Raw genomic sequence first — 24,021 nt, 5'->3', positions numbered from 1 at the left:
ACGTCCACTTGCTCTAGTGTGTGCTGCAGCTGCTGCATATGCACAATTTCTTTCACACATTAAATCCTCTGCAGACATATGAGATTCCTATCCCTCAAGTTCGCCTCCATGTATCCACACCTTCCAAAGAAACACCAAAGAGAACACAGTTCTCTTTCTCAGTTTGGAGATTCCAGTTCTGCATTTGATTTCCATTTTCCTTCTAACAAGTACTTGGACTAAGACAGTGCTTCCATGAGACACCATGAGACAATTTTATTGTGTGCCAATGCCAGAGGAGAAGTGGCAATCCCCAGTTCCTTCCCCTTCCAGCTCTCTTGTTCTCAGTCATCTTGCTGCTGACATTGGATGGGTTCTGGTGTGTGCAGCCATCCTCCATTATCTCCTTTGATCTACTATCCTGGAAGAAAAATAGAATCATAGAATGGCCTGGGTGGAAAAGGACCACAGTGGCTGCCCAGAGCCACATCCAGCCTGGCCTTGAATGCCTCCAGGGATGGGGCATCCACAGCCTCCTTGGGCAACCTGTTCCAGTGCCTCACCACCCTCTGGCTGAAAAACTTCCTCCTAATATCCAACCTAAACCTCCCCTGTCTCACTTTAAAACCATTCCCCCTTGTCCCATCACCATCCACCCTCACAAACAGCCGTTCCCCCTCCTGTTTGTTCACTCCCTTCAAGTACTGGAAGGCCACAATGAGGTCTCCCTGCAGCCTTCTCTTCTCCCAGCTAAACAATCCCAGTTCCCTCAACCTTTCCTCACAGGAGAGCTGCTCCAGCCCTCTGATCATCTCAGTGCCTCCTCTGAACCTAACAGCAGAAAGATGGACACTTTTCTCTGGAATATTGAGGTAAATCACCTAGCTAAATAACAAACACAAGGTAAAGGACCAGAGGAGCACCTGAGCGGCTGCAAATATAGCCGGGAGTCTGAGAAAAAGACTGAGACTTGTCCTCCAACTTTGGCAACAGTGGCTTAGTAGTTCAGCTTAAATGTCTGAGAAATGCTCGTTTGACTTCTTTCTTTTACAGAACAGAGGCGCTACTTTGCCCCTTTTTCTCTTACCCTTGATGTTTATAGCTTTGTCATTCAATCTGTGGAAATGTGAGTAAGTGGATTCAGTTTTCACTATACCACTGCTTAAAAATCATACTTTTTGGAAGGGTTATTAGGAACATTCTATGTCATGCTTTTGCAGGAAATCACATCTTGTGCAAACTGTTTTGAAATTAAACAAAATTTTGAGAAGCTTACGATGACTGTTACAGAGAACGTGTAGTCCATGATATCTTCTTTCTAACCCTCTGGAAAAGGAATAACTAGAAAAAAAAACCTTTTTTTTTTTTTTTTTTTTTTTTTCCCAACTACATAACATCTAGCTAGATTTGGGGTAGAAGAGCAGAAAATAAAATGTGCTAAAAATAAAATATCTGAGATATGATAGAAGACTTGAGTGCATTAAGAAAGCAGCTTAGACATTTGTCTGCCACTAGTGGTGGAGCACAGAATGTCAGAAGAACATCCTCATCTGCTTGACACCCACCCCCAGTGTTCATTCACTGATGGCGTACTTTTAACATAGGTTATAACTCTACACATACAACAAAGCAGTGCCATGATGTCCCCTGTCCACAGGGAAGAAGGAGAGCAGAAAAGTCTGATTGATTAAAGCATTCTCAGCAGCTGAAAACACGATTGACATGATTTGCTGTGAACCTTGAAAGAGTGGGAAGAACAACTGCACACGCCATCTTTGGGTGTATTGTTGAGAATGAATACTCCTCTGATAATGTAATTCTTGACGAAACATTTTAGCTTTCAGCAGTGGTACAATCAAAGCACACACAGAGAATGTTGAACAAGCTGAAGTATCGGTGGTCCGTCAATATGCTTGAATTAGAAGTTAGGGCTGCCAATCTGGTGAAGGCCTAAGGATATGTCTTTTAAACCAAATGTGATGTGTTTTAGGTTCTTAAGAGGGAAGAGAGTCCATCTTTTCCTAACAGAAGGAAGAGACAGAATACATTGTCCTGATCCTTATTCCACAGGAATCTCTCGAAAAAAAGCTAAACTTCAATTGGAAAGCAGAAATCATTTGTTTATTGTTTTTGTATTTATACAAAACACATTTATGCACATCCAGTTTGGGCAAATCCCTGTTTTAACGAGGCCAGCGGGCAGCGTCTAGATCAAATTTGCTGCTGGCATGGTGTGCTGGCTTAATGGCAGGGCACCAGAAATGAATCTGGCCATTCCTTCCTGTGAAAGTATGCTAGCCAGTTGTCTCTGAAGCATGCAAGGTAATACACCTTTGGACCGTACACAACTAATCCTCTTTCTGCTTTGCTCTCTGTAACCTGTTTAGTCTAACATGAAATGTATTCTCCTTTTGGTGAGCCTGATCCAAAGCCTGTTGAAGTCAGTGGAAGAAGTCCAGACTTTTTTCAGTAGTTTTAGAGCAGGCTATGTGAACAGCTGGTCTATTTCTGAGACTTATAGTTGAAAGGTGAAGAAAGTAAGCAGTATCAAAGTGCGTTGGACTCAGCACTGTAGTAAAGGTATAAATGAAAGTAATGTGAAACTTGTAAAACCAGACTGGACGTAACACTGAAACATGCTGCAGAAAGCAGTCTAGTGCTAGCAGGGGAATAAGTCAAATACTTAATAATTTCTTTTCCATAGCTTTTATTTTTCCACATATTCTGTAATGCAACAGTATTTTTTTTTCTCCCCCTCACCCCCCAGGCAAATAGTTGCTAGACAGCAGCACTGGAATGAGAATATATGCAGTGTTTGCTTTTATCTTATTTTACAAAAGAAGTATGAATACCTAGTGTTATTCCAAGTATAAAATTACAGGTGTCAAATCATTTGGTGTTTTAAGTGCTATGCCAGAAATGTAATCCAGTAAAAATAGCTATATCCTGTCAAAACTAAACAGTTAGTATTGTTATTACGGTTCCTTACTTGCACGGTTCTGCAGTGTAAGATTGTATAAAACATGTAAGACCAGCAAGGAACTTGCTTGGAATTGTCCAGAACATAGGAAGATAGGAGGATGGAAACCAGGTGAAGCTAAGGGCCCAGTGTCAGAACCTGCCTGGTTTGTGTTGCATTGGTTTGAACTATAAATGCTATTAAGCAAAAAGTATTCAGCCTCTTAGTGACTGTTACCCAAAGATTGCAAAGAATTAAAGCAAAGGGTGCTTTATGCTTTATTGTGGCTAAGTATATGGACAGCTCTCTGTCCTAAGAAGTGTACCGTTTAAAAAGGAGAAGAATACTTACCTAGAAAGGTGAAATAATTTTTTGCATCTACATGTTACAGGTGAGGATGCAAAACAGAGCTTAAGATGACTTGACAGGGCTAAGGAGCTGCTGTGCCAGCTGTGGCGGATACTGTTGCTGTCAGATACTTCAAAAAACAAGGGCATGCTTACAGGGCTAAGTCTTCGAGAAGCAGCTTTCTGTGCACTTGATCTAAGGCAGGAGGTACAAGACCATGCGACAGCCCACTGCAACACCGGTTTTTGTTGTATGAATTTCCTCTCAGCAGAGCGTGAAGAGCCACGCACTTTGTGCAGCTGCTGGAAATCTAGTTAATACTTTTATTGTCCACTCCACAAAAACTAAGTTTGAAACAAATCTATTTAGTAGATTATTTCCTGGAAGAAGGCAAAAGAATCACTGCATTTAATGCTTTTTCCAGTTTCCAGGAGCTGCACTGAAGCCTGGACAGAGGCAACCTGGTCTGCTAAATTGGGGACATGCTGCTTCTGTCAGTATAGATGTTAAGAAGCTTATTAAAGGACACAGCAGCTGACAGATGAATCTTTAATCCCTGGCAAATCCCTTAAGTTTATAATCAGTGTAAAGCAGTTCATGTAGAAAAGAAATTTTTACTCATTATTTCATGTGTGTTTCCAGGTCAGATATAGTTTTTTTTCTGGTGATTATCAGAATACATTTTACTTCTAATTTTCAGAGTGAATGTTGGCTGCCTTAAAAAAAAACATTTCCCAAATCCCAGCTCTTTTCCTCTGTTTCTTACAAAACATGGGCAGCATGTGTTCATTGTCCTAGTATTTTAAGTTAGTGGCACATGGAGGTGACAGAGCACGCTGCTAGCAGCAGGCCAGCTCCTGAGGCTGAAAGGCTGCGGTGCTCTTAAAGTGTTAGAAACTGTAGGGGCACGTTGTGCACTGCAGCTTGGATGTCCTGACTGAGATATGAGTAAGGGTTAACAGTCACATGTTAATTTACCATAAATCTTTTAATGTATCCGTTCATTTTTGCTTTGCAAACCACATAATCATCCTGAATGTAAGCATCTCATGCTGAAGTAAAGCCTTTTTAGGTTCCTTTTTCATACAAGATTCATTCCTACTACCTTGTGGAAAGAATGGTACCAAAAAAGTCAGAACAGATTATGTAAGAAAAATTCTCTGGGGTTTTTGTTTTTTCAGTTTCTGAAAAAAAGCACTCTGGTAGGTCTGTAGGTCAGTAGATCGAAGGGTCATGCAGTGTACCTTGGCCCACAGCAGGGTGATCTATTGGTTCAGTAGACAGCTCTAGCCTACGAACGTAGCCTTTCACTCTATAACAAGCTCCCTGGCAGTGTTTGCTCTCAGGCAATACTTGTTCTGCTGTAGTTCTTTCCCAGCTCAGCTGCATCTGATTCTTTTTGCAACTGCAGAAGCTGTTAACCTTTGTAGTCATGAGAGTTAATTATAGCTCACTTTGGTCCTTTTTCTGCACACCAAAAGCTTTCATGTCCTTTCCATGGGACAGAGTGGAAAGACCAGTGTGTGTTCAGGAGCTGCTCCTCGTGTAATATATGACTCAGAGCTGCCAAGAAGTGCAACTTCTGCAGTTGCACAGGTCACTGCGTGGCCAGGCTGCTGAGCACAGTGCATTTGGTGCTGGGGCTCAGCTCCAGGATCAGTGAGACCGGGGAGTCTGCACCACTTGGGAACTCGTGGCCAAGCGGGGCATCTGGGATTGGAGAGACAGACCTTGAGGCTGGGTACCCCAGGCAGGTACCAGCTGGTGGAGCAGCTCGTGCAGCTGCTGGCTTTGTTTCACTTGGCTCTCAGTGCTGGGCAGGGCTCTGAGCTTCCAGTGTGGTTGTGGCAGCATCAGAAGAGCACAGATTATAGTTTGGCTTTCATATCAGACCAAGAAAACTAGACTTATCTCCCCAGCCAAAAGATGTCCTCGCCAAAGCAGATTTTCACACAGTGTTCTTTAGAGGTTGTGGCAGCAGTAGGAGGAAGATCAGCAGAGACCGTGCATACTTAGACCATCTCAAATCTCTGGGGCTTTTTACTTGAATTATGTTTTTTTTTCTTTTCAGCTAAATAAACTGTAGAAGGCAAGCAGCTTTTCACTGTGTGCTAAGATATTCTCAAGTGCTCTTGTTTCCAAGGGTGACTTTAGTGGGGGCAGCAATGCAGTCTCAGAACAGAGTTCTTATGTGTCCCATTTACTGATGTACTTCCCAAGTTGCTGACAGCTTGATTTGTGAAAGAACAAAACAGCAAAACAAAACTCAACCCACAGCCTGTGCAAGAGAGAAAAACAGACTTGCTGTGCTATAGAGGAAGTCAAACAGAGATAACATTTCAAAGGAGGAAAGCTTTTAGTCTTCATGTACACGATAAAAAAACCTTTTACAAGAGTAAGTCACATAACTGTAACTATTTTTAAGCTTTAGAAGTTTCCTGTTTAATACCTGTGGGACAAGTGTGTAGCTAGATGGAGGCCAGTTTTAACCCATTGAAATCCATAGACCTGTGGTTTGTTACAGAGCTAGCCATTGTTGCTTTTTTTTTTTTTTTTTTCCCTGCTGTGAAATAAGGGATATCTGGTAAGCCTTTACCCACTTCCCCCAACATTTAAAAATGTCACACGACTGACTGTCCCAGGCCTGTTCTACTTAGCTGCCTCATTTTGCAAAGCAGCCAGATATGGAGAGGAAGATGTTGCTTAATTAAGCAGCTGTCAGACATGGAAACTCACCATGATGCTTTTATATGAGTCTGATGGATACTGAGAGGACATTAAATGCCTGTGTCATTCCAGGGTTATTTCTTTCCGGTTTGAGACTAACCAGCAGTTGCAGAAGAGAAGGCTGAACTGGGGTGTTCTACTACTGAACAAACAATTTTATTTCTGAAACAATGTATCATGGCTGTGCACTACAAGGCTCATGATTCATAAAGCCAGTCAAGTACTGAAGGGAGCTGTGTCTTGATTTGCAGCTTATGAAAACAGGAGTTGGCTAATAAATGCATTCTTCAGAATTACAGCCCAGCACATTCTTAAAAGCAGACTTCTTGGCTTTGTCTTGAACAGTAGCCTCCTATGACTATGGCACAGTGCTTTTATGATAGATGAGGCAGCTTCCTCTTGGCCACTTGGTTATGTAATATTAAATGGAGAAAAGAATCAGGATGACCCCGTCTAAAAGGGAGTAAACAAACAGAGCCCCACCAATGACAAAGCAAACTTTCTTTAAGCTTACTCTTTAGAGAGTCTGAGCCATCAGTCTCAAATTCGTTTATTCCTTTCTTCCTCCTTCCCTCTTTCTCTGCTGTATTACAAAGCAGTGCTGCAACTGGAAGCTGGGGATGTGTTACAAGGAAGGGGGTCTCAGCTGTATGTTCCTCTCCCTGTCTCCTCCCCCTGTCTTAGTGCTGGAAAATCTTGTTTTAAATCCAACCTTGAGAGGAAAAAAATATTCCCTGGTTCTGAAATGGAGTGAGTCTAACACAGTGCCAAGTCTGTTTTTTGACAAGAGGACCTGAGGCCTGAAAGGACAGATCCTTTTGCAATGGGGTATTGAGTTTGCATGGTAAATAGTGGGCGTGCACAGTACCCAAGCTGTACATGGCCACCCAAATGGTTGTGTTTCAAACTGAGTAGTACTGGTGAGCAGGTGTACTTTGTCAAAGATTAAGAAAGACACAGAGGAACTGATTTGCCAGAAATACTAATCTAGAGATGGGTGGCTTGGTTTGGCTTTTCCCGAAGTCAGCCAAGTATACAGCTTTGGGTTTCTAGAGTCTGCTGAGGCCAGGAATCTGACTTCACCAATTTAATTCCTCATCAGAACATGTCAGAGTATGTTCTTAGCATGTCTGTATATGCATGTCTGTTTCTGTATATATGTGTGTGTGTAGTCAGTTAACAGCAAGTATTGACTACGTGCATCAGAGATAAAATGGACTGTAAAATTTCCTTGTAATCTGCACAAACATCAATCTGGCTTCAAAAAGAATCCTCAGGTTTATGAAAGATAGTCTGGATGATGATGGTGAAGCTTCTGTATGAGGGAAAAGTTAATTTCTCAACTGGCAAACTAATTTGAAAGTCAGAATTTTCTGCTATCTCATATGCTCTCTTTTAAATTCAAGATTCCAGTTTTCTGCTTCATAAGAAGTTTATTAGAACAGCACATAGATTGAGCAAAACAAAGGTGATTGCTGATGAAATGCTTTGATGTTTATTCCAAATTCAGATGCGGATTTCTTGCCCCTTCTCAAAAGAGAGCTATTTGTGTGCATGGTGAAAGGCTGTAGAGCGAATGGTAGCCACTATGCTGCTGATTTCCTCTTCCATGAGAACTGCAGAGCAACAACAGCACCAGAGGCAGCATCAGAGTGGCAGATCTGCAGATGAAAGAATACAAATTTGATTACAGTATTTGTTATACTGTTAGTCGAGGTTTGGACAGTCACATTTACTTTGAGCAACATCCAAAGCCTGCTGGAGCCTGTGGGAGTTTTGCCATCACCTTCCCTTGGAGGCAGGATTTTGCTCACTGCTTAAATTAGACCATCTTCACAGGAGCAAATGCGAGCAAACACACAGGTTTTGAATTGAAGGAGCCAGTAAGCAGCTGCATGCATTTACTTTGTTACACAGGTAAAAGATGGGACAGCAAAACCCAGCTGCTAAGCCTTCAGCACATTTCTGTAATACCCACATAGGAGTCAGAGCATACTCTTCTACTTTATTTATGACTCTGGCTGCCCGAATGTGTGCATCTGGAGCTCAGACACCCTATGCCCTTATTGTAAATTAGTTAACTTGAAAAACTGCATGCGCTGTCAGATCTTTGCAGCGGACATACCAGGCTCTGTAGTACTTTTCTGTTGTATATGTTTTTTTTGTGTGTGAAAAGGCTGTTAAACTTTATGCATAAACACTGCTTTCTGTCTCTTTTCCCTCCTCTTTTTGTCACAGGCTGTGGACTAGCATTGAATATTCAGGAAAAGCTCCCCAGGGAGATTAGGGACATGGACAGATTTTAAACAGGGCCTTAATGCATGGACATGAAAGAACAAATGTTCTAGTGGGAATACTAATGCAAATGCCCTGTTTTGAGGTCAAAATACATTAAACAGCTGTTTGCATGCTAAAGATGCTTTTAAAATCGATACAGAGACAAACTTATAAAATGTTTATGTGTAATACGCTAGTGTTGTAGCATGAGAGCAAACAGATGCCACTGACATCCCCTTTTAACATCCCCTGTATTGTCAAGTACTACGTACCAGTGCCAGAGAGCAGAGCACTGGTCTGCTAATCCCTTTCTTTAGGGCTTAGAGTGCCACATCCTGCTGAGGTTGACACCAGGTAGGAGCTATCAGTTTTCTTTCCAGAAAGGTGTGGGAGCTAAGCCCTGGCTTAGGATTCGGGAATTAGATTTTGATGAGAGTGAACTGCTGTTTTCATCACTTGCTCAGAGGACACAGGTCTGCAAAGTAGCCTGTTGCTGTTTTTCAATAAGTCTATATTAAAATAAATCTGGTGAAGCTATTTTGTAAAAAAGCATAATAGTACTTAAATTTGAGCTAGCTGCTCAGCAACTAAGCTGACATGGAGGAACAGAACTGGAGCCCCACTCTAAGAACTGGCAGCCTAGCTGGATCATCAGCTGAAATCAACTTATGTTATCTTAACAGGGATTTCAGAGCTACAAGGTGTCTTTAATCACTGCACAGTTGGTATTTAACATTTCATGATGTGCATATTAAAGGAAGGCTTTGACATATTCATAATAAATGGAATACAAAAACATTTCAAGTTGCTCCTGTTTCCACCAGCTGCTGAAATAAATACGTTGCTCCACCACTGCTGTACCCTTTTGGGACCATAACCCTGGCTCCACATCACTGCTGTGCCTTAATCTCTGAAATGGAGACAAGTACTATTTGCGGTATAGAGGAGCAATAGCTTCCATACAGCACATCATTAACACCACATTTCATTACCAGCTCGCTTTGTCAGACACTTTGCCCATAATGCCACAACCCCACATAATAATAATAATCCCTAAAAAAAGCTGCCACTGGGTTGAGATCCTTTGCTTTAGATGCTTTGTGGGTGTTGCAAGCATTTGCCAGCTTCAAGCTCCACATAATCCATGTTCCTTACACTCTGTTTTAGTTTGGGGCAAAAGGACGAGTCTTCAGCAAGGAGTCTCACTGCAGCATGACTTTCCATTGCTTCCTGCCTTCCATATCATCCCCATATATCTTCCTTTTGGCTCCTTGCTTTCTACCAGTTCAGATTTTTCAATGTCAGAACTCTCACCTGATCTGCTGCTCTTAACTGTGGTTTTAAACCATCCCTTGGAGACATCTTCTCCAAATTTGCCACTGAGAAACAGTCATCAGTTCCCTCTCTGCAGCTGTAGGGCATGGTTAGAGCTGCAGCTGCTGCTCGCGAGATGTAATTTTGGATTTTTTCAGAAATGAGATGGCCTCCCTAACCTTAGCCTTGCTCACAGGAATGCCTGTGGTATAACCACACTCAATGGTTTGTGGTTTGGATTTTGAAGGGAACAATTTTATTTGAGTGTGCAACGGCTGTTGACACATGGCAAGACTGCAAGATGTCTGCATTCATACGTGGCTGTTAAATCTAATCTGGCAGAAAGATGGGTCAGACTCCTCTCTGCAGGCTGGTACTTAGTGGGAAGGATAGTTGTGAGCACCTGGGATGGTTCCACTGCTGTTAGTGAGGGCCCCTTTTGTGCTCCTGCTCTCCTCAACCCCACAGATATCCCTTAAGCTGAACGTAGCAACCTCTCTTTACTTTTCTCATGCTGTTTTATAGAGATGTTCAGAGAAAAGGAAATGCAAAGAGCAGGAAGTGTTTTGCTTCATTGGTCAGACATACTTTCCCATAGAGGCAGGGTCGGATGGGCAGCAGTCTGCCCATGCTGCACACAGTCTGACCTTGCTGCTGATGCACTGCTCCCCCAGAATCGCAGATATGTCTTGTATAAATAGGGATCTAAATGGGAGGGGGACACGCACAAACACGAAAAGAGGGACGGGGTAGTTGAATTAGACACCTTCCTGTCTAAAATTATTGCACATGTATCCAGCAGGTGGCACCGATGGCCTGAGCGTGTCCACACCTCCTTGGTCCAGGCACTTTTTCCCAGCTGGATACTGCTTTCTTAGCTCAAGACAGGGTAAGCCAGGGCCCAACCCTTCCCTCTAAGCCTGTGAAGAAAACTGTGCTCATTTTGTGTAGTTCTTGTGCTTTGCCCCTATGGTTAGCTGGTGGGGAGGTGACTGGTAGTCATAGATGAGATAGCATCTTAACAAAGTGAATGAGGAACTGTGTCTTGGGAAGATCAAAAGCTTTAAGCACTGGGGTCTTTACATCCTCATAACGAAATTTGTCTTGCCATTAATGTGGAGAAAAACCTATCTGAATACATCATTCCCTTTCTTTTTTCCCGTCTTTTTTCCTTTTTTTTTTTTTTTTTTTTTTAAGAGGATGTCTTTCAGCAGGTGCTAGCACAGATATGTTAGTAAAGAGTACTTTGTGATGTGTTTACGGGTGCTGATGGTTGAGTTGTTTCACACACTGGGAAAGCAAAAAGCCACCTGACATGCATTTCTCAGGAAATACCTACTAAATAGTAAAAGAAGAGACATCACTTTATCTTCTCCTTTAGAGGGAATTCTTGAAGGATTTTGGCCCTGAAACCTGAAGATGTCAGCAGTGGTGCCTACAGGGGTGGCCTCGTGACAGCATGGTACTGAGGAGCTCTCAGCTTCATGCCCCTGGGAGGTGAAACCATTTCACTGCAAAGGGAAGTGGGTAACATTTTCAAGTACATTTGAAGAGCCAGACAAGTTAGACTTTTCTGCAAGAGAGAGTCTAACTTTTACATTTCATTTATTGAGACGGAAGAAAGCTTTCTTAATTTAGGCAATGATTTTCCATCTTCAGAAACCACATAGATCTGTGCTGGGTTTTTTGGGATATTCTACTCTCTGTGTTGCTTGGTCTGTTCCCATTTTCCCTTCCTAGCATTATTGTTTTTGGTTACAAAAGCCCTCCTTTTTCATCTTTTCTTCACCCCATTTCATCTCAGCAGGAGCCAAGTTCAGACTCCTACACCTGCCACATTGCACCAGCTGCTGCCAAGGGCAGGAGAAGACAGGCAGCATCCCACGCAGCTGCTACCTGACAGAGGGAGTTGGCTGATGCTCCTCTGCCAACCTTCAGCCCCCAGCTGCTGCACTCTACTCCCTCTTTGGCAGCCACTCACTCATGAGCATTGGCAGGAAGCAGGAGATGCACTTGAGTGAAAGCAACAGGCTGTCTGCTGATTGTGTTGATTTTTTTTTTTTTTTAAGGAAAAAAACCAACAAGCAAACATATAAAGTAACTCTCAAAGCTCTCTTCTGTGTTGGTGCTTAGGTGCTATTGATTTACATGTAGTGGTGCTGAAAAGTAGGCAGGAATAAACTCCTGATAGCAGGGCACAGTCTGTTTACAGTACGCCTGTAATTTAACAAAGTGCTGAAAGGACCCTTGCTCTGTATAGATGTGCACTGAGTGGCTAAAAGTAACTGGTTCTCAAAACAAATAATCTTTTATATTTTGAAAAGGTTTTGCTATGAAGGAAAAAAATATGTATGTTGAAAATAAAGATAAGAGGAGAAATTGTTCAGACTTGTGCAGCTGACTTAGTGCTGGAACAGTCTGCCTTTCCCACGTGCTTGTCTCCCGTTGATAACACTTGGTGTTATGCACTAGCAAGAAGGCAGAACATGCAATTGGACAAGAGAGCTGTCTGTGGAGAGTTTTGACCTCCAGCAACCTCAGATGTTGCTGTTCCCTCTTGTTTCTAGTCATACATCCTTTGTTCCCTTCGTAATCTCTTTTCTAGACAATGCCAGAGGTTGGGCTGGGCCTCTCAAATTTTTCTTTGTTTGGGCAGAAGGGGGTCCTGTTTGGGGTTTAAACCACTTCTGATAGATTCTTTATCACCAACTCCATGCAAGGCAGACTGCAAGTCTGCTTCACTTCTGTAGCAACTGTGGTGGAGAACTGCTGATGAGGAACAAAATAGGAGCTAGTGAGTAATCAGTTGGAGGCTGACTATTGAAAAAAAAAGGCAGCTAATTAGAGCTGAGAGGAAGAGGCAATACGTTGTGCAGAAACACCAGAAGGAAAGCCCTCCAAATCCCATACGCTGCCTCTAAATAACTGTAATTAACCCCATAGTATTCACTTAATTAAAATTGAATTAATATCTGTTGTCCTTGACAATTGTTTTAGAGTCAAGAAAACGTAGTGGCAGCTGTTTTTCTGTAGAAAGAAGTAACATTCAAGAACGACAACAGCAGAGGCATAGGAGACTCCTCTCAGTTTCCCAGATGTACCTTTGCTATAACAGAACTAAAATTGGTCACTAAATTGCTGGCAAAAGAAGGGAGGATGTCAGACTGCAAGTCCCGACGTCCTGCACACTGACAGGCCATGTTACACTTCAGGCATCACTCTACAAATGCAGCACACACTCACTTGGGTTATTTGAAGGTGTGTGAGAGAGAAACAGTGAGAAAATGAATGCTGATGGTTTTTATTTGACCTCACCAACTGATAGCTGCCATACATCACTATGCTTAGTTTTGATGTTCTGCCTTAGTGGAGTGAGTTCAACAGAGGTACCTTTCCTGAACTTTGTGGGCCCCATCAAAGTATTTATTGCTTTAAAATGGTGTGACCGTCCCAGCAGCTTGGCAAACTTCTGTTTTGCTCCAGGGACAGGTTTCCTAGCCACTCATGCTAGTGTTTGTGCTCTCTTCTGGAACAAATCAGTCAGTTTCTCCCAGGGGAAAGCCAATGAAGTGAGCTGTGTAGTTCACTCCAGGGTTTGCTCCAAACAGACTAAATAGATGTGGAATACACCAAACATGTTTCCATACAACCAGAATTGTGCTTCAATATAATCCCAGATTAGGCTATAGCATTATTTGTGCCCTGTCCCCATCCTTTTTCTAGAGCACACAACAATTTTATTCTGGCATGGTTTTGACCCAGCACTGTTCTGCTGGCCTCCTGCTTATACCCATTATTATTTTACATACTTTGAACTGAAAAATACCACCAAGTCTGTGCACAGAAAATAGCAAGTGTTAGCCACAGGGTTGAAAGAGGAGATCTGAGCTGAGCGCTACACAGCACGGCTGCAGCCAGTCTGTTCAGTAGAGCCAAACATAACGATGTGGTCACGAGCCCCTCTGCAAAACTGGCATGTGGGCTGGAGTCTACAGTACAGACCTGCTGAGAATGACCATGGCCTGCTATTTCTCATTTAACAGGAGCATACAGATTGAACGAGCAAGATTCATGGAGTGTTGAAACCAGATCTCCCAGATTCTGGGGAAGCAGCTTCTAATACAAAACTGTTAGTTAAAAACAATTGGGGAGAGGAGATGGGACACCAGCACTATCAGCACCACCACCTCTCTACTCCTCTTAGGTTAGGCATGTTTTTGATACACCTGGTGGACCAGGCCTTTCTGGTAACAAAGTCACATGCTGTTTCTCAATCCTAGAAAGGCAGGCACCAAGCCATTTAGTGCTATGAAGTCAGAAGGGCTTCTGAGCACTCCTAGAAGCAGAACTGGAGGTTCCTGGTAGACATCAGCATTAGAAAAGCTGTGTGTCACCATCAGAAGTCTCTGCAGCCCCAAGGTTCAGTGTGTAACTACAACTTTAAGATCATCACAGGTCCTGTCCTATGGGCACACAGGAAACAAGCCTACCAGACCATGATTTACATCTCCTCTTGATCATATGCCTCCAGTCATGGCCAACACTGAAAGATGATGGTGGACAGAATGAGTTCTCTACCATTGTGGGAAAATAAGTGCCTCTGGTGCTCTACAAAGGTGCTCATGCTGTACCCAGTCTGCCAGCAGCAAGAAAGGTTGGTAATCAAAATGGATAACCACTGCTGTTGCAATGGTTCTGTCAGCTTCAGGTTGAGGCACCGGGTATGGCAATGTTGAGTAAAAGCAGCACTTAATCTCCTGCTGCTGCTACCTATTATAAAACAAGCTTGATCTGTTTGTAGTTCTAGATAGATTTCAGTAGAATTGAAGAAGTCTGAGATAGATGCTAAGAATTACTGCAGTCTTCATCCCAAAATGAAACTCAAAATGAGCACAGTAGCTGTCCAGCAGTTACTGCAACTGTTGTCCAAGTCTGCATGCATCTAAACAATTTTTTCTCTCTCTTTTCTGTGTAGTTGAAGATTTTTGAATGTTTAGAAATGTACTTCTACCACCTCTCCAAAAGTTACTGGCTTCTCTGACTTTTACAAAAAGCAAAGCAGAAAAAAAAAACCCACAAACAAGGCAACTCTGCTGAGTTTTGAATTTAATGTTAAGAACAACAAATACTGCTGTTAGTCATTTGTACCAACCTGCAATTAAAACACTCAGCATTTGTTCTCATCTCTTTCCGAAATTACATTTTCCACTTCCTATACCCTGGCCTCAGGCTGTGGATTTTTGAAGCAATCATGCCTTGATAATTAATGTTCAAAGATGAATGTTTCAACTTTCAACACAGTGCGTCGCTAAGTAAACATCCAGCAATCCCTTGTAGCAAAAAAGGAGTATGAAAATGTGTATGGCTTTTACTGGAAGCTGTAGACTTTGCAGACATTATCCTCAGAGCTGCCAGCTGCAGTGTGTTTGATCACTGCTCCCCCTATGCTTATGGATGTGATTAATGCCACACTTTAAAAAAAAAAAAAAAAAAAAAGCAGAAGAAAATAAATACCACATTCAGTCTGTCAGTTCTTTGTGCCACTGACTCATCACCCCAGAGGCTTGCTGGGAACTATGAGCTCATATGAAGAGGGAGGATTCAAGAAAGGATCAGTAGTAGTGACATGATCAGTGCTGCTTTGGATTTTTACAAAAGGACAAGGGGACAAGGGAGGAGAGGGAGGGGTAAAAAGGTGGGCCTGTATGCTCAGTATGCTCAGAAATTCCTTTTCTATTTCATGTCATTTTGTTTTTCCCAAGTCCACCTTTTCAACTTCCAGCCTCGTACTAATCCAAATGGTATAACCTGTGATAGCAACCCTTCATTCAGTGAGGCTTCTGGATGTGACGTGTACTCCTCAGTAGCATTACCCAAAGTAGTCCTTGTGGAATTTTTAGCACGTTCAAAATTAAGTAACTATTACATCTTTTTACAACATAAATCTCTTTCAGCTGAAAACAAATAGGAAAACGTGCAACTTTGGATTTAAAAAAAGGGAATGGGCGGCCTGGATTGACAGTGCCTACTTCAGGCATCTGAGTTGGGCATTGTGATCCTGATTTAGATCTTTTGGTAGACACACCTCATGCCTAACATTTCCCAATCAGTTGGCATGAGGCAGCTGCCTATTCGTCTAAGATTCCCATCGAAGTGCTCACACGATCCCACAAGTGGTTTCAGTAAAAAAGGGCAAGGTTGGGAGGGGAATATCACTGTGTGACCATGGGATCTGGACATGCCAGGGACCTCTTACTGCATCAACTAGTTCTGATATGCTCCCTTCTAATCTGATCTCCACCTGTTCTCCGATGACTGTTTTATGTACGCACTGAAGCCTTTCCTGGTCCAGCAGAGGTCAGTGATTAAATTCTGTAGAATTTCTTGAAACAAATCAATTGGAACAGGAGCAGATTATGCCCCCCCACCCCCCTTTTTTTTTTCTTCTTCCCTTCTTTTCCTTTTTTTCTCTACATCCCAGAAAAGAGAAGGAAGTTCCCAACCCAACTGCTCCACTGGCAGTTCAGCAAACCAAGTTCAGAGCTGGTGCTCAAGGCTTTAATATTCTTTGATGTTCTTTTTGGACAAAATAAATGAAAACCCAAATTGTTCCTGGAAAAGCTCCACATGTCTGATTCTGCAATTAAGTGTGAAAATGGAACCTCCCATTCTGAAGTGAAGTTTGGGCTCTAAGATTAGTAAGAGAAACATTCAGCACTAGTCATACTCCTTTGGGTAACAAACATGTTTCTGCCTGCACACTCTTCTAAGTATTCATTATGAGTGTGCATTAGTGATTTCCTAAACAGAAATCCCAGATGAATAATAAATGAAATATTGCCCTCCGCTTTAATAATTTCCTATTCTTTTAGCATTTCTTATATACCATCAACTGGATATCCCAGGCTTGGCTATTTTATTATCCATTGCTTTAGCTATCTTCTCTGTTTAGTGACCCTAGAGAGAATTTATAGATTAGAAATTATGAATTAGACTTTACTGTTCTAGTGCAGTGCTTTTTAATCTTTTTTTTTTTTCTTTTTATTTTTTATTTATGACTCCCCCTCCCCTTAGAAGTCTTCCAAGAAAGTTGTAGGCCTATTTGTGCCAAATTTAAGCCTGCACAAAATAGCTTTTTTCATTTATTTTTCACAGATCCCTTAACAAACAGAAACCCAGGGAGCACTTCTGCAGGATACAGGGTGCTTCAGTTACCCTTTTTGTTAAACATGACACAGATTGTTTAGCATTTTGCTGAGCTGAATCGTTATTGAGTCCCATGGCATGGAAAGAAATGCTTAATCCTAAGCAGATCATGCTAATAGAGTGTAATAGAGACTCCACTGCAGTTAATGAAAAGGTCTTGTTTGACCTCAGTGGGCTCTCAGATAGGCCAAGAACATATGCTTGCCATTGGTAGTAGCACTTATTTGAGCTTCTCTTCCTAGATTGTGAAGTAGTTTTCCTTCTTATTTATACAGAAAGACTGGAACTACTCAAGGAGATCATGTGGAACCACTGTGTTTAGAATAGTGGAGCCACTTTTCAGTAGATGATATCTCCCAACTCTACATTCAGCCATTTAGCTTCGGTCCAAATAAGCATCCTCAACAGGCTTTTCAGCTGATTCACCATAACAGCCCACATCAGTCAATTGCTCACACTGCCTTGCTGGAATGAGGGCCTGTAAGAGAACCCACATAAACAAACAGAAAACAGCCAGCTCACATGCTGCCTGAGCTTGTATATTAAGGCCTTCCAAGCATATACACCTAAGGTTGGAAGTGTCTATATATAGATTTTTTTTCTGTAGGCTGCATTTGCAGATTATTCCAAATCTTATTGTCAAACTTAACATACTTCATTCTTAAATTGCCTGTAAACTGGAATCATGACTCCCAGCAGCTTCAGTTGGCTCTGGTACATAATCTTTAGAGGACATTTAGGACAAATGTCTGTTGACTTAAAAGGCCATTTCATAAGGACTTAACTTGTGAAGAAGAAAGCAAAGAGACTGAACAATTTGGTCAGGGGCACACTTGCCTAAAGACTGGGGATGAGGGTATAATTTAGACGTTTGCCATTTTACTTGCTCCAGAGTGTGTTGAATTTACTGTCCTTGTTTTGCTTTTTCTTTTACTCTTTTTCCTCCTTATGTCTTTACTTTTAGAATTAAAATGGCTAATGTAATTTATGCTCCAAATTCCTTTTCTTGTTCTGAAACCAGCAACAAAGGCTGTAGGTTTTTCTAAAGGACTTTTCTCCAAAGGTGTCTTGCAGTTTTCTCTCTAGGAGCATGGGATGGGGCACAAAAAACTCTCCAGTAGTGACCTTTTTGCTGTGCAACCTTTCCTTAAAATGTCAGCAACTGTGCTTCCACAGAAAGGAACAACAAATATTGAAAGAGAAATGTGAAGGACATTATGAAAGACTAAGGCAAGAAAAAGGATCTGCTCAGACATGTTTCTGAGGGAAGCTGATGCAATATACACTGTAGAAAATACTAGTAGTTGACATAACTCACTGTTTTTCTAAGCAGCTGTGACTTACAGCAGGCCAGGAGAAACAAAACATACAGCTGGGAATGCAGCTGATCAGATTTTTTTGTCCAAAAGAAATACAGTAGATATAAAACTTGTTTTCAAAAGATGTCACCGCAGTTCAATGGAATAGTGTCCTATTAATAAAGACTAATGTCCAACGGATGGAAGTCTCACATCTGTTGGAGCAATCTGTGGTGATAGTGTAACATTACATTTTACGTACAGGGATTACTCAAGAAGGTCCTGTTGAGATGCCATAGAATACAACTCTGTTAAAAGCTCACAGTTAAGTTCAACGAACTTTTTAACAGCTATCTTGAAAATGACCTGGCTTTATATTAACTGATTCTCTGCTTAAGGCTGGTTTCTTGAAGAAGTGAGACTTGAAAGACTGTTCTTGGTGTGTGCATTGTGTACGTGTACATATATATCATTTGGGAACCTTCTTTCCTATTATAACCAGATCTGACGTAGAGCCACAGAGTCTTCCAGTGATTGAAGGAATTAAGAATTTTATGGGAGCAGGTGGCTGGGTAATGAAGAGAGACTTGATCTGCTCTGTAAAGGAGAGCCTTCATGGAAATGTGCTCTCAGTTGGCCCTAAGGAATCTGAGGAGCCCAAATCATAGAATCGTAGAGTTACTCAGGTTGGAAGGGACCTCAAGGATCATCAAGTCCAACCGCAGCCTAACCATAGTACCCTAACTCTAACAACCCTCTGCTAAATCATATCTCCCAACACCACATCCAAATGGCTCTTAAACACATCCAGGGACAGATGTGGAAATCTGGAAGACTCCCAGCTTTCTTGTTCCACTTCTCACAGGACTTACTAGTTTAAAGATCTTGACTACAGCATGAAATGTTTTATCTTTAAAAATGGCAGCTCTGCTAAAAATGGTACCTCCTGCTACATGTACAAAGCAAACATCCTGCATGCATGGAGACTGGTAAATGTGAAGTGTCACTAGAAGAATTAATGTATCTACTTTCAGGCTACTTAAAAAAATTGGATTTACTGCCAAACAAGAGCTCCTGGTACATGGGCTGAGATAGGTTGTTCTTTGCTCCCACAGAAGAAGAGTTATACAGGAGAAGTGTCTATTATGAAAACTATGTTTCATATTCTGTGTTGATTGAAGGATTTAAATCCTTGGTGTATTACCTGCTTTTCACAAGTACTGCTATCACTGCTTAGACAACCTATAGAGTAGTTGTGATTTCATGCCTAAGAATGTGTGATAACTTTCATACTTTTTTTGTGAATGAGGCTGGACAAAGCTGCAGGAGATCCCTAATGGGTTTGAGGAGACTAATTTCATCTCAAAACACCTTGTTTTACTGTGAATTGATTATAAGGAAAACACAGGCAGTTGGTCTGACAGTTACTAGGTCTCGTTTTGAGGTAAGAAGGCAAATGGACGCTAGATCCTTAAAAACTGACTAAATATTCTTCCTGTTCCTTTATTACATACCCAGGCACTTGCATTTTCCCTTTTCTTCTAGGTGGAGTCTGAATAAGAACCACCATCATAGGTTTTTAGCTGGACTGGGGCTACCAAGTGGTGGGAGTGGCACCAAAAAGTAGTTGTTACGCAGTGTTGCACAGGTCAAAAAACAGTCTGCTTCCTCAGCTGCCTGAAAATTTAGATTTAAGGCATTGAGCTTCTATCTGAGTATGGCAAGTTAGGCCTCAGATATCTGCATCCAAAGCACAACTGAGCTTAAAATAATTAGTTATAGCCTATCATACAATTGTTTTAGATAAAACCAGGGGAAAGACCTGTAGAGCACAATGGTGTACAGCCAACACTTATGTTGCCAGATCTCTCTCTGTTGCACTAAAAGTACAGTAAATGAGGTCTTCTTAGAACACTCCAACATTGCATTGATGTGGGGTTCTATTTCAAAAACTCCCTTCGTTACAGCAGTGCTGAGTCCAGAAAACCACAGTGGATCACTAGAAAAGCCCTGCCCCAACCGTCTTGCTTCTTGGAGATGACAAAAAGTTTCTTTTAGCAACTTCAGTTTCCTTCCTAAGCTAGAAAGTACAGCAACACCTATACTGGTCAGTTACTGAAATGAACAGTGAGTCTCTTTTTTTGACAAGGAAATAAAAGGACCAGAAAGAGATACTACATATCAAAGTGAAAATTCTCTGTCCCTAGAGATGTGGGAATGTTTCAAAAACTTCATCTGTAGTTTTCCTTGGAATTTACTAGACTTCCTGTAAGAGAAAGCTTCCCCCAACTAAAATCCTGGTGACTGTAGTTTTAAGGGAGGAGGGGCAGTGAAAGTGACTGCTACCATTTTGCAGGGAGATGAAAATCAGCTGGTTGTTCCAGTTGGCCTTTAGGCCAAGATTTGATAAAACTTTGTTCCTTTGCTGTTCCCAGCAAATCCCTTCTGGTGTCACACTTAAATACACAGCCCTTTCCCACTCCTGCCTCATCTCAATGCATACTACTGCTTCTTTTCATGGAAGTCCATTTGTGGCTTGAAAAGCCCATACCAGAAACAAAGCTGTTTAAAATCTCTTGTGATTTTTTATGTTTCATCTTCTTTTAAGTTCTGAGTACAGAGTGCTAAAAGTCTGACAATAGTTGCTGCTCTGATCTGAATTTCTTCCCCTCCTTGTTGGTAAGCCAGGTGACATTTTCAGGTTCAAACTTTGTAACAGAAAGCACATTAACCATCACAGCTGAGAAAAAGTGTAAACTATGGGAATGCTGTGTCATGTGCTGCAAAAACCCAACTCTTCATATTAAAAAACAACATTGTTTTTTGTTTGTTTTGTTTTGTTTTGTTTAGAGCACCATGAGTCCATCAAAAAGCTACACGAGACCTATTTTCTGGGTGATGGAATGTATGCCTGCCTAGTTTGCTTCCTATTAGGTTATTAACACTTACTGCATCTGTAACTGCTGGTTATTGAAGGAAGGGTTTAGCTTTCTACCAGAACCCTGGGACTAATTAAAACATTGCTATTAATGTTTAATGAGCAAGTTGTTACTTTCACCAGTAAAACTGCCTTAGACTCTCAGTCCTGTAAATCATGAATTGCACATAACTGAATTGTAGTTAACAAGCTGATTTGAGGAAGAAAGGCAGTCTGGAGCACAGCTTGCTGCAGATGTTAGAAATGATTGCTTGTTTTCTTCTTGCTTTCCCCACTAGGACTGGGTTTTATATATGGCAACTAGTATTCATCTCTCAACAAGGTACCCAGACCTTGTAATGCCAGTTCTTTCTTTCAGTAAGACCTTTGCATCATAAAAAGACCCAGACAAAACATCCCCAGGGGAAAATCCTGTGCTTATAGGAACTTCCAAGCCAGAATATAGCACCAATTGCTTACCTAGCTGCTAGGTGGAGGAGAATGTCCTTTTAGAAAGGAGTACTCAACTCAAATGAAGAATAAATAAGACACTCAAGGATGTATCACAATGTAGAGGACACAAGAAGATGAATTTTCTTCTTTTCTGTGCCAGCCTTGGGCAGAGGAATGGATCTGGTAAGTTTTAGCTCTGTGTAACTATCAGCCAATTTTGCTCTCTTATTGTTTGTACATCCACAGAGTAAGCAGTCCCATCCTATCTTCTCTGATAGCTATACCTCATTTAAAACGATTGGATGTATACTGAAGAAATGGAGCGTGGATCCTTGTTACTAATGTTATAAGTGTAAAAAAAAATGCATCAGGCTGTTTCACAAACTCAGCAAAGTCCGAGTGCTGTGTAAAACTCAAGAAAGAGTGAATCTTGCTATCTCATTCAATTCCATACAAATACAGCAGTACATTTAAGAGCAATGCAAAACCAGAGCAGAATGGTAAACCCATGCCCTAAATTTGGTGTAGATTTTTTGAGCAAAATTTCCATCTAAGTACCCTGAATACTGCAGCACTAAATCACATTTTCCTGTGGTATAAGGTATAGGTTTGTATTTTTTATTCTCTTTTGTTCTGTTTTCCCAGAAATAATTATATATATATATTTGTAAACAGACCACATATATCACATGGTTGATTTCTGAGAAGAAAACTTCAAAGACCATATATTTTATATATATTACAAAATCAAAAATCCACAAGCTTCAGTTTTGAAGCTAAGTTTTTAGGTCTATCAGCATTTTTTCTTCTTTACCATTTTTCTGCATACTAGAAAACACATGGCCTTAAGAGGTTAACATTAAAAACAAATTACCTGGGAAAATAATTTATTCCCTTATGAAAATTGCTTGTCCTATATTTGTGAAATGAGTTAGTCACATAACACACCTTTCACAACCTCAAAAGACTTGGATTATGAGCTATACTTTCCTGTGTATAACAGGAGCTCCTCTGGATGTTCTTCTCATGGGAAGACTATCCACTCTTCTTTGTACATGCACCACTATCACTCCACAGTTTCTGATTATGTTTTATTTGGATGTAATCATAAATCACTCACAAACCAGTCCAAGGCATAAAACTAACCATACCAGTTCATTTTTCTGAAGTGAGCTACTCTATTTGCATTACTCTCCAGATTAAAGCATTTCTTGTGATATAGAAAGATTCCAGGTATGTGGTGTTCAACAGGGAAGGGTGACAGCATGGCATTTTAGGACATGTGTGTGGGGAAGGGAGGAAAAGCAGCAGGGAAAGAAACGCCCATTTGATTTTGAGTCACTCCATAGAAGTAAGTCAACTGAACAATAGCTACAAAGTTCATCCTTTCTTTTAGCATTCTACTTTCTGGGACTGTTCAGCCTGGAGGGAAGAAGGCTCACAAGAAAACTTAGAATCCTAGAATGGTTTGAAGGGACCTTTAAGCTCATCTGGGTCCAACTCTCCTGCTATAGGCAGGGTCACCACCCTCTAGACCAGGTTGCTCAGAGCCCCATCCAGCCTGGCCTTGAATGCTTCCAGGGAGGGGGCATCCACAACCTCTCTGGGTAACCTATCAATCTGTATACATACCTGAAAGGGGGTGTGAAAAAGATGGAGCCAGGCTGTTTTCAATGGTGCCAAGACGAGAGTTGGTGGTCACAAACCAGAACGCAGAAGGTTCCCTCTGAATGCCAGGCAGCACTTCTGTGCAGTGTGGGTGATGAGCTCTGGCACACACTGTAGGGTCTCCTCAGAGATCTTCAACAGCTGCCTGGACGTGGGCCTGGGCACCCGGCTGTGGATGTCTGCTGGAACAGGGGTTGGAGCAGATGGACCCAGAGATCCCTGCCAGCCTCAGCCGTTCTTGGATTCTGCTTTGAGCTCTGTCTGTCGTGAGAATGTGAGACACCTTCTCCCCTCAACTAGGAACAGAAAACTCTGACAACACTCATGGTGCTCTAGCACCCAACAGCTCTGGAAGGGGCCTCAGTGAACGTATAGAATGCGCAGCAGGAAGGACAAAGTTTGGTGAGGTCAGGATCAACAGCCTTACATCTGACAACAGGAAAAAAGCATGAATGCTGGGATTACATATTGCTTTCACTTCAGCCACTCAGAATAGTATTTTATTCTGTGTTCTAGGAAGACCTGTGAAATAACTAATAACAGTACTTCAGGTATCACCTCTTGACTGCCGCTTTGTGCAGATGGCATTGGAAGCAGAGGAGGGATGTTGAGAACTACTGTGAAAGAACTTGTCAAGTAAAACCAAAGCAGACAAATTTGGATATCTAAATTTCATGACATTTAATTCCAGTGCAGATTGCTCAGGTTGTAGTGGTTTCTGGTCCTATAAACATGTTTTTCAGACTGATAAACCACATTAATCTCCTGCAGAGGATGAAGGTAAACATGTAAAGGATGGTGCTTAGACTCAGGAGCTCTACAGTGCCATTTGCTGGTGCAGAAAGATGCAACACTGTGGGCATGAAAAAGAATCC

General features: G+C 41.6%; 1 long non-coding RNA gene across 1 annotated transcript; it reads right to left on the bottom strand.

Moving 5' to 3' along the window:
* Positions 1–2,669: 2,669 nt before the first annotated feature.
* LOC146544187 (uncharacterized) lies at positions 2,670–23,642 on the bottom strand. Its single transcript, XR_014884050.1, has 2 exons — positions 23,111–23,642; positions 2,670–7,674 (listed from the first exon to the last, which is right to left on the bottom strand). It is a non-coding gene; the product is annotated as an uncharacterized LOC146544187 (long non-coding RNA).
* Between the last annotated feature and the right edge of the window lie 379 nt (positions 23,643–24,021).

The sequence above is a fragment of the Meleagris gallopavo genome, chromosome 6 (assembly GCF_905368555.1).
Source record: "Meleagris gallopavo chromosome 6, MGAL_WU_HG_1.1, whole genome shotgun sequence".
NCBI lineage: Eukaryota > Metazoa > Chordata > Aves > Galliformes > Phasianidae > Meleagris > Meleagris gallopavo.
Note: the sequence above shows the minus strand (reverse complement) of the source record. Positions and strands in the feature narration are given on the sequence as shown.